The sequence below is a fragment of the Anomalospiza imberbis genome, chromosome 9 (genome assembly GCF_031753505.1).
Source record: "Anomalospiza imberbis isolate Cuckoo-Finch-1a 21T00152 chromosome 9, ASM3175350v1, whole genome shotgun sequence".
In the NCBI taxonomy this organism is placed as follows: Eukaryota; Metazoa; Chordata; class Aves; order Passeriformes; family Viduidae; genus Anomalospiza; species Anomalospiza imberbis.
The window spans coordinates 15893047-15903617 of NC_089689.1; the positions used below are offsets into that span (position 1 = coordinate 15893047).

Below are 10571 nucleotides of genomic sequence, written 5' to 3' on the forward strand. Positions count from 1 at the left end.
CGACCCCCGCTGGGGCAGGCGGAAGGAGCGGGGATGCCGGGGATGCTGGGGATGCTGGGGATGCTGGGGATGCCGGGGATGCTGGGGATGCCGGGGATGCTGGGGAGCGGTACCGCGCGGGTGCATTCGGGAAGAGCTCCCGGCCCAGCCGCGGTACCGCCGCTGCGAATGTCCTGCTGCACCGCGGGTCTCCTTCCAGGGCCAGGGACACCCAACGCCGGCCGCCCTTTCTGACAGGAACAGTCAAAAGTCTGGGCGGCCAGACTCTTCTATAGCTCTTAATTCCTCCGAAAACCCGATACCGATTTTATAAAGTTCACAATTAAACACAACGTTTTAGAAAAGTCATAATTCATTTGACTTCCCTACTTCACCTCCTCCAGTGAGCAGTGGAGCTCCCTTCTCCAGATGTCGGAAGAGGCCAGTTCTGCTGGGTAAAGGCATGAAAGCCTGAAAGAAAATTCTGATTCCTACCTAGATTTCTACAAAAACTGGGACAAATGGGCTCTGCCTCCCTCCTCTTAGTCGTGCAAACAGCTCAATCTATTCAAGCAATTGTCCTGACATATTTTCATTATTAGTAACGTCATTGCAAGGACCTAGTCTAAACTCTATTTACAGTACACTCTATTTACTCCTTACACTGGCTCTGCTATGATAATGTTTATTCTCTGTCCAGTCATCAGTTTCGTGGGAAAAGGGACTATTTTCAAAATATCACTTTTCCTCCGTGAAACACAAAAATCCTTTTCTCTGCAGCTGTACAAAACTGACTTCATTTTAAATAGCAAAGACACAAAATTTTACAAAAGGTAACAATTTTTAAATTGTATTCACTGTTTTCAAATATGCATTCAGTACACATTTAGCTAGTAGTGTTAGTTTCAATTTAAAAGAGACATTAAAATATATCATACTTTTGAGGAAGCACCAGCATTGCACTGGAGCCAAAAGTGAAAATAATTAAAACAAAAGGGAACCTCACTTTTTAATGCAAACTTGTAGAAATACCAATGAAGAGGTGTGTTTAAAAACAAAAAAAATTGGTTTTCTAGTTTGCAGTCCTGGTGGTAGCCTAGCAGGGAATGTATTTCTTTTAGGCTGATAGTTTTTACTTAGGGTATGTACACTGATAGTAATCTAACCTCAGAGAAACAGCTACTGTCACCACAAAGATGTCAACATGGTGGCATTGTCTGCAATTACCGCTCCAAGAGTCATTGATGAGGTTTGGTAAACAGCAGAGAGTAGGCCAGTCTCTTCCCAGGAGACCAATTCCCTTTTGTCTCATGACCTGCCACCTCCTTAGCTGGCTGTATCATCAAGACAAATTTTCTGCTCTATTAGGGTTTCCCTGAGGAATTATTTAATCCATTTTACAGGGACTATTTCCCCCATCCATGAGCAAAATAAACAAAAGCACATCTTGTTTTATAATCTTGCTTTCTACTAACACAAAAATGAAAATTCTTTCTCTGGGATCTGCCATATTTTCTTTTTGTCAACAATATACTAGGAAGACAAATTCATGTTTGACTAAATTATAAAACCAAGATTGAATTAAGTCAGAACACAGAAGTTAATGTTCATAAGGTTCATAATTGCTTGAGCAGAAGATTGCAGCACAATTATCTAGGTTTAGTTCTTTACTCTGATACTGAGTAGCTCATAGGGAAGCACAAGGGGAGGACTCAACCCATCAGTCACACCACACCAATCTCTGAGCAAAGGAAATATTTTCTTAACATCTTACTCAAAACCAGCACTATTTTAGCAGTGCAGTTACTCACTGTATACCTAGCCAATCAAGCTCATCTTTAAGGTTAGCTTAGTGACAATTATTTCAGGATGAATTTCTTCCAGTCTTTTTCAAGCAACATTATCTGGAAAATGTTCTTCAAGCTCCAACACCCATTCTATTTGTTTGTGACAGCCATCTATATAAGATACTGAAAAACAACAGCTTGACAATACTGTGAAAGTTGAGCTTCCTTTCACACATCCTGCCATCCCCTGATCTTTTTAAACTTGCTATTTAGATGTCACAAACACAACTTTGAATATATATATATAAAATAATGATTTCAGATGTTATGCTCAGTGTGACTATTGGGTATCCAGAGCATCTGCTTCAACCCCTTCGCTTGTACAATTTTGGGAAATCCCATGTAGTAAGAAAGGGAAAGCTATATAGGAAAGTGCTGTATATTTAAAAGGGCATTTACAAATACAGTCAAAATTTCACTTTAAAATATTTTCTATCTAAAATTCTTTTTAATATTACAGAGATTATATTTCTCTTGTCTTTTAACCCTCCAGCAGTGCTTGGAGTTGCAGGAGCAGCAGCATCTTGATCGATGATCATGCTGGCAGCAGTATCTGAAGCTGAGCCTGTTCTGCAAATAAAGCACCCTATGACAAGTTTCTGTCTATCTGATTCTCAGGATCCTGTCTTTCGATATGAAAGGCTACAGCTGCATGTTTGCATGAAGCATGAAAAATCAGACCACAACTCTTTAACTCCTAGAACTCCATACTACCATTTATTCTCCTCAAGAGAATAAACATGTAAGCTTCATAGTTATTAATATAGTTTCATTTAATTCCCTGGCACATCCTTATTATTATCTCACTTGCTCTTTCTGACATTTGCTAAAGCTTCTTTGTCTTCTACTGACAATTTATAAATCACATGTTCCATACGCTCCAGATCACTGATTCCTGGTGCTCACAAACAAAGGCTCTCCTGCAGGGACGGGTATTTTGGAGCAACACTTCCCTCTGCCGGACTTGTGGGCAGTCCCAGCTCTGCCTGCCCGCAGGGACCTGCACGCCTTCCTCTGCCTCTCGCTCCGACAAGGCCCCTGCTCCTCCCAGACTGCGCGGGACAGTGCGAAACTAGCAAAGCTCAAAACAATTCATCTGGTGAATAGGATAATCATTAAAATTTCATCGAGTATCAACTGGACAGAAATATCAATATACTTTCTTCTCAAGTCAGGAGTATTTCAAAGCCTTAGATAATGTGAAAACTGGGAGTCTCAGGGTCTAACATTTCATATTCCCTCCAAAACCCTGACAGCTTTATGCCAGATGAAATTAGAACAATATTTAAAAATACCATTTACCCAAATCATCAGGCATTTATTTCTTTGTAGTGTGTAAATATATAGGGCCATGCAGGGAAAAAAAAAAAAAAAGGAAAAAGTTAAGAAGAATTGCCTGCACCTCTTGTGACTATGAAAATAAGGTGGTGCTACAGTGAATTTTGAGTGCCACACTTCCTACCTGGCCATCTGTTCCAAACTGCTTGCAATAACCAGAGTATGACATTTTATAGGGGGGTTGATGGAAGCTGCTATATTCAGATACAACTGTCTTGCCTTCAAGTCATTCAGTGGTTGGAATATTGTCCTCAGCTGAGGGTGAGCATTAGAAGGAGAGGGAGAGAGAACTGCAGAGATACATGAGTAAGACTGTGCTTAATTCTCACCCTTCACAAGGACAGGAACTGGTCCCAGTGCAGTGTTCCTAACACATGCTCCTAACTCATTTGTAAGAATACCACTGTAAAACATAATTAAGCATTTTACTGAACAAAGATTCTGTTCACATACTCTGCTGAATGAAGGCTTTTAGTGGACTTCAAAACATAGGAAGAAGATGAACAAGCTGAAGATAGAAGAAGGGGAGTAGAAAATACAAATATAATTCTAAAACAAAATTCCCCATAAGTGAAATTTACTTTGAGAAGGCAGACAGAGAGACAGAGACTTTTTCTGTTCCACAGTAGAAATATCAAAAGATTGGATCAAGGTGGTACTCAGTGCTGAAAGGCAGAACAGCTAAGAGTACTGAAAGCCATACTGAGGTTAATTGGAATAAGCCAACATTATAAATCAGGAACTAGCTAGGTGGTTCTTGATCTGTGTTCAAAACAAAGCCTGTGCTAAGCACACAGAAGGTGTAGTTAGAAAATATCGTATGAGAAGTATTTCACATGGAAAAAAATATTTTCAAATAGTTTGGAGAAGAAATACAGGGCTTGAATAAAGAAACCAGAACATCAGGATTAAGGAGACATTCTAAGTAACAACAGAAGGGAAAGCAAATAAAAAAGCAAACTCAACTGCATAAGGTGGCATAAGCAATGCTTTTTTAAGCAGGTTGTTTTCCAGTCATTGCCTTGCTTTTTCATGCTGAAGAATGGGATTCTCTGTGTCGTGTCAATGGTATTGAATTCTTGCCTCCTGGTGATCCTTGCATCTTGTTGATTATTTGTGAAGTCTGTCTGAGACTTTCCAAGGAACTTCTAAGGTGGACTCCAAGTAGACAGCATAAGATGAGAGTATTTGTCTTCCAAGACCTTTCCACACAAAAGAAATGTTTGTTGGCTCTAGTAACCCTGCAGGCATTATCAACTCACATTTGATACTTAATAGTGCATTACTAATAATCGCTGTGTGTCTGCTAGAATGCTACTAACAAATGATAATGATTGAAAAATTAGTGATTTGGTATTCAAATACCCTTCACTCCTATTGCTCAAAAAATGCTTTGACTCCACTGTATAATTCTAGTATTGCAAGTACAAGTTATAAAAAATGCAATGAAGAATCTAGCACTTGAAACACTACATCACATAATTTTCTGCAGAAATACACTTCAGTGTATTCTTATGCAGATTCTGGTTTCTCTCAACTGTCTTGGGCCTCTTTCACTTATACTATCTTATTTTTTACATTTCATTCACCTTGCACAGGGGAGAGAAATTTACACCTAGTAAATATTTCACAGATGCCTGCTTCTGTTTGCTCAGCACTCTTGAACAAAAGTCTTGAATTTCTGGAATTCAGCACTTGTCTGGGGACAACTTTATGCTTGCTAGAAAACAGAAGTCCTCCAGTAGGGAACTCCTGACTGTGTTGTTTTATATCATCACTGTTCTTTTGCTTGTTAGGCCTCAAACATGCATCCCTGATTTCAACTGGGACAGCCCAAGAGGGTCACTCCCTTCAAGTCCCCAGCTAATTTTTCATCAGAAGTTGCTGTTGCCTCAGATCTGCAGCCTGGTTTAGGAGTGATGTTGCTCCCCACTTTGGAGTTATCCAAACTAAGTGAATCAGTTAAACACTTTTAGTTACAAGGTTTCACTTTGCATCATTTTGAAACACTCCATTTGGGATCTACCAGTATAGGCTGCTTCCCATTTAACTAGCCCTTACAAAAAAACAGTATCTGCTCCTGGCCTTGCAGTCTCGGATCCTCAGGGAAACCGTTACAACAAAAGACCAAAGGCAAATTATTTGTCTTTCAGCACACATTTAATCTGGATCGTCTCCTCATTCCCTTCAGTCTTATTTCTGAATGTGTATTTTGAACTTGGTCAGTGATTCATCTGAAAAAATTATTCCCTATATCCCTCCAGAGAGTGTACATATCAATTCTTTACTATTTGAAGCCCCCCCGTGCCAGAAAAAATGTCACAGAATCACTTTCTGCTAACTTGAGGAGCCCATAAGAAAAAAAGTCTCTGCTCCATCTCAACAGAAACTTGCTTTATGTCTTCTAGAGAGCATGGGAAAAATAAGACAAGAAGGTCTGTTATACCAAAGTATCTTTACCTCAATTCAAATACAAGGAAGGTACCTCTGGAATTAGTCAGAAAATACTTCCATTTTCATACCCTCTTTCATTTTTATTAATGGCATGATTCTACAGGGGGAAAAATGTAATTTTGTCCACAAACCCTCACTACATAAAAAATGCTTTTTATAATACTTTTAAATTTTATAAAAAAGTCAAAGATCCATAGACACAATATAAGATCAGCATTGGTGGTATGAAAAATATCCAAATAAATTAATTGTTTGTGGATACTGCTAAGAAATGCTAGAGCTTTCCAACACCTGCTTCACTCTGCAGTTGCATTAAATTTTCTTTCTCATACTTTCATTAAAAATGTATGAGGTCATTTAAAATTGGAGTCCTCTCAGCACCTTCTAAGATTATCTCTTTATAGGCAATAAAGCAAGTATAATCTGAATTCCAGGATCACATTAATTGGCCATTATGCCTTTTTTAAAACAGTGCCAAGCTTATACAGTTAACTACTGTCTGATAAGCAAATTGTAACAGTGCAGCCTACCATGAAAGAAAATAAAAACTCATTATTTTTTAATGAGAATCAAAATACAGCACAACCTGTTATGGGGAGTTCTTTGGCATATATTTGGAATGTTTAATCACAAAACAATGTAGTCAGATCTGAGTCATATAGCTCACCCCAAATGACTGAAAAATCCTATGCATTTGTTTAATGCTCCATACTCTGAGTAACATGGAAAATTCTCACTGAAGTACTTCCAGCTTTCTAGACTTCCCTTATGCAATCCAGTGTTAGTCACACAGTGTGGGAGCAGAGTCACATCCTCTTCTCCAATCCAGATGCTGGCAGGACTCAGCCTTTAGGGATAAAGCTGGCCTTGCGAGATATTTGGGCTTTATTTCTTCATCTGTATCATAATGCATTCTTTTCAAGATGGCACACTAATTCCTCATCTCCGCAAATAAGGATTTGCAAAAGACAAGATTCACTCTCTTTCTTGTGCAGGGCTTGCAGCCACAGCATGGCAGATTGTGAAGTGGCAGCAGGGCTATGGGCCAGGGGTGAGGATGGTCCCTCCCACCCAGGAGACTCCAAATTATCCATGGCTGAGAGGTGTGTGGGTGTCCTGCCTAATCCACTGCACAGGCATGACTACAGGACACTGAGCTGCTGCAGAGCCTGCCTTTCTGTGCTTTTGCTTGAAAAGCAGGACTTGAAAAGCATAGCTGGGCAGTTCTGAGGGAGCAAAGGAATTGAGGAAGACACTAAGAAGAGGAATTGTGAGCAAAGAGATTCTCTCATTTGCTATCCAGTTGATTTTGTAATCAGAAAAATAGGCTTTTGTCCGTTTCTTGTTAGTAAACAAATCTGTGACAAAGATTTGTATGTTCCATCAGTAATTAAATGTTTTTTTCTTGTTAATGAAAAAAATCTTTAGGGCCTTAAATTAATATAAAAAGAAAATTACCACACATACCTGCCTTTTGGAACTGCCACATATAAGGTTTTATTTTTATGATTTGTATAATACCACTTTGGAAAGTATTGGCTATATGCCAAGGGAAAGCTGATTTAAATTTTATGTTTTTCATTTCTACTTTGATTTGCCCAAGATACAGGTTTATTAGAGTCTTATCTACTGCAGCTGGGGCTGAAAACTCTGATGGACAAAACATAGTTGAAGTCAGCTGATTTTTTATGGACTGTTAATAGTGTGCTTGGGTACCCAAATTCTGCCAAGTAATTTTGTCCTTTTCAATTGAACTGAAATCAGTTCAATTGAAAACCTCACTAATCAGCTCTGAAGTGTAGAAACTCCTGACCTCCTTTCCTATATAAAAAAAAAAAGATGGAGCTTGATTATATGAAAAGAAATTAGACTAAAAATGCACTAATTCTTACTTCTAATGAATGAGAATGTCTTAAGCTGCCATGGTAGACTCCTATAAAAAATTGAGGAGGTATAATTAAGCACTTTCAAAATGAATGAGATGCTTCCAAACTGAACCTCAGTACAAGATACTTGGGGTCCTTAAAAAAGGTCAGGAAAGTTAAATTCAGGTGATGGCAAAGATACTTCTAAAATATAGAAATCAATGTTATTTTTATGTATGAAAGATAAACCTAAGAAAGCAAATGCCTCACCATACCTGAATTTATTACTTTAGCTGAGCCATGGGTTTCAGGACTGATTTAATTTTATGAAAACTGTTGCATGCTGTATTCACCAGACAATGTATTTAATCATTAGGCTCAGTGTTCCTGTTTTCCCTGCTGTGCCAGAACTGGTAAATTTTTTTTCAGCTAGTGATCTTTGAAACAGAAGCTTTGGACCTACATACTGCTCAAAGTGTAGGAAAGCTGGACTGCCTACTCATTTTCTCTAACACTGATGAGACAGGACTCCTTCAAGACCATCTGACTGATATGCAAGGTGAGGATTTCCTGCTTAAAGCACAAAATACCATTACATTTAAAAAAATTGTCGTTTTGGGGGGAGATTTTGAAAAATTGCAACTGCACATAGGTAGCAACAACTACTTTCATAGTTGTCCACAACTACAGCAGATTTTGTTTGTTGCAGAAGTTGGACCTCTTATAAGATTTTCATACTTCCGTTGAAATTTAAACCAAAACTGTTGCACCAGAGGCTACATGAACAGACATTACTGTCTCTGCCACGTTAGTTAAGCTGCAGTGGATCCCATAAACTCACATGCTCAAAAGATTCTGTTACACCTACAAGAGCCACAGTCTTGCAAGAGAGGAAATGTCAGTGCCAGTTGGAGCAGACAAGACCCAAAACCTCCTGTACTCCAGCAGACTGTCTCTGCTGATCTGGTAAACACTGAGCAGCACTTAAGGTAAGAACTCAAACAGTGCTTGTTTCATCATCTGAGGATCGACCAGGAGAATCTCACCAGCATCCCTTCAGCTGTCTGTATCATGGGCCTACAGCAGGCAGGATGATGCAGAAGCCTGGGGAGTATCACAGTTCATGGATTGCCCCTTGACATCTGCTTTGTACACAAGTCTCTGAGAAATACGTGCATCAATGGAACAAAAAGCCAATGGTAGGCAAAAGTTTCTTTTTTCCCCCTTTTGAAGTTCCTCATGGCATAGCAGAGGTTGGGATCTGCTGCCCTCCAGTGCATGCTTGCAGATGTCCTCTCTGCCAGAAGACTGCATTTGGAGACCACGAGAATTCTCAAGAAGCATTACCAAAAAAAAAAAAAAAAAAAGTGTTAAATTTTTTGTGTGTCTTATTTAGGATCTAAAATAATTGCTGGGACTTGTTTCTTAATTTTGCTGTATTGTTCTGTCCTTGTCAGAGTATTTCTACATCCAAGTAGTGTTCTAATTTGTTCTATGAAATTGGTTCTCTTCAATCAGCTCTTACTCTTTCATTTTCTATGAATATATACAATGATTATATACATAACACAATACATATGGTAATGATATGCAAATAGTGCATACATCCCATTTTGTATCTGCATTCTGCCTGTAATTGTTATTTTGGTGATTCTTACTGACACATCAGAGAACTTTCTAGTATCCACATTAAAAGGAAAAAATGAAGACTTGCTATAGAAAGTATTTTCTCACTGGCTTGTACAGTTTTTTCAAAAATATTTATCTGTATTATTGAACATTTTGAACAAGAAATGTATTTGACACTAGGTCATGCCAGGCCCTTGTAAAATCTGAACTTGTGGGTTCTTTCAGCTCTGCAGAATCACAATGGGACTTAGCATAAAAATTAATTGGAGTTGTACAGCCTTTTTCTTAAACAATGATGTACAACGATGTAAATGATCAGTACAAAGGTGTTGATATTAAGGCAAAACAGTTTTATAAAGATTTATAAGAGCAGGAAAAGTAGGCTGTAAAGACATTGCAAATATATACATATTTCTAACTAAATAATCAAATTTGGTGATGATGAGAGGTTGATTAGAGGGAACTTTTTAATTTACAAATTGAGTAAGTCTCTGTCCTGATTGTGAAGGGGAACCTTAAAAAATGCAGATTCTGTGAGTTTATTAAATACCTTAAGAAATCTGGAAAATCTCATTCTTTTCCTTATAAGTGGTTAAATTAGGCATGAGATAATTTTTTTACGATTTTGACACTTTATTCCCTCCAGAAAGGCCAAAGCCCGAGAAAGGCAACAAGTTAGCCCAGTTTTCCCAAGAGAGGGCTAAGTTTTACGATACTTGGGAGATGCTACGTACATGTGCGTGTGTAGCTCCATAAAGTACCGGGGAGAGACATTTCTAAGCCTTGGTTCTGCCCCGTTGCTGCTCCGCACCAAGCGCAGTCCTCTCGCCCTCAGCAGCTCCTCGCCCGCACGGCGGGACGGGGGGGACGGGCAGACCCGGCCCTCGGACTGGAGGAACGGGAGGGACGGGCAGACCCGGCCCTCGGACTGGAGGAACGGGAGGGACGGGCAGACCCGGCCCTCGGACTGGAGGAACGGGAGGGACGGGCAGACCCGGCCCTCGGACTGGAGGAACGGGAGGGACGGGCAGACCCGGCCCTCGGACTGGAGGAACGGGAGGGACGGGCGCTCTCCGCCCCTCAGGGCGGCGGGACCGGCGCTCTCCGGCCCTCGGAGTGGAGGAACGGGAGGGATGGGCGCTCTCCGGCCCTCGGACTGGAGGAACGGGAGGGACGGGCGCTCTCCGGCCCTCGGACTGGAGGAACGGGCGGGACGGGCGCTCTCCGCCTCTCAGGGCGGCGGGACCGGCGCTCTCCGGCCCTCGGAGTGGAGGAACGGGAGGGACGGGCAGACCCGGCCCTCAGGGCGGCGGGACCGGCGCTCTCCGGCCCTAGGAGTGGAGGAACGGGAGGGATGGGCGCTCTCCGCCCCTCAGGGCGGCGGGACCGGCGCTCTCCGGCCCTCGGAGTGGAGGAACGGGAGGGATGGGCGCTCTCCGCCCCTCAGGGCGGCGGGACC

General features: G+C 40.9%; 1 long non-coding RNA gene across 1 annotated transcript; it reads right to left on the bottom strand.

The window, feature by feature from the left end:
* Positions 1-790: 790 nt before the first annotated feature.
* LOC137479426 (uncharacterized) lies at positions 791-5015 on the bottom strand. Its single transcript, XR_011002236.1, has 2 exons — positions 3289-5015; positions 791-2396 (listed from the first exon to the last, which is right to left on the bottom strand). It is a non-coding gene; the product is annotated as an uncharacterized lncRNA (long non-coding RNA).
* Positions 5016-10571: the final 5556 nt, after the last annotated feature.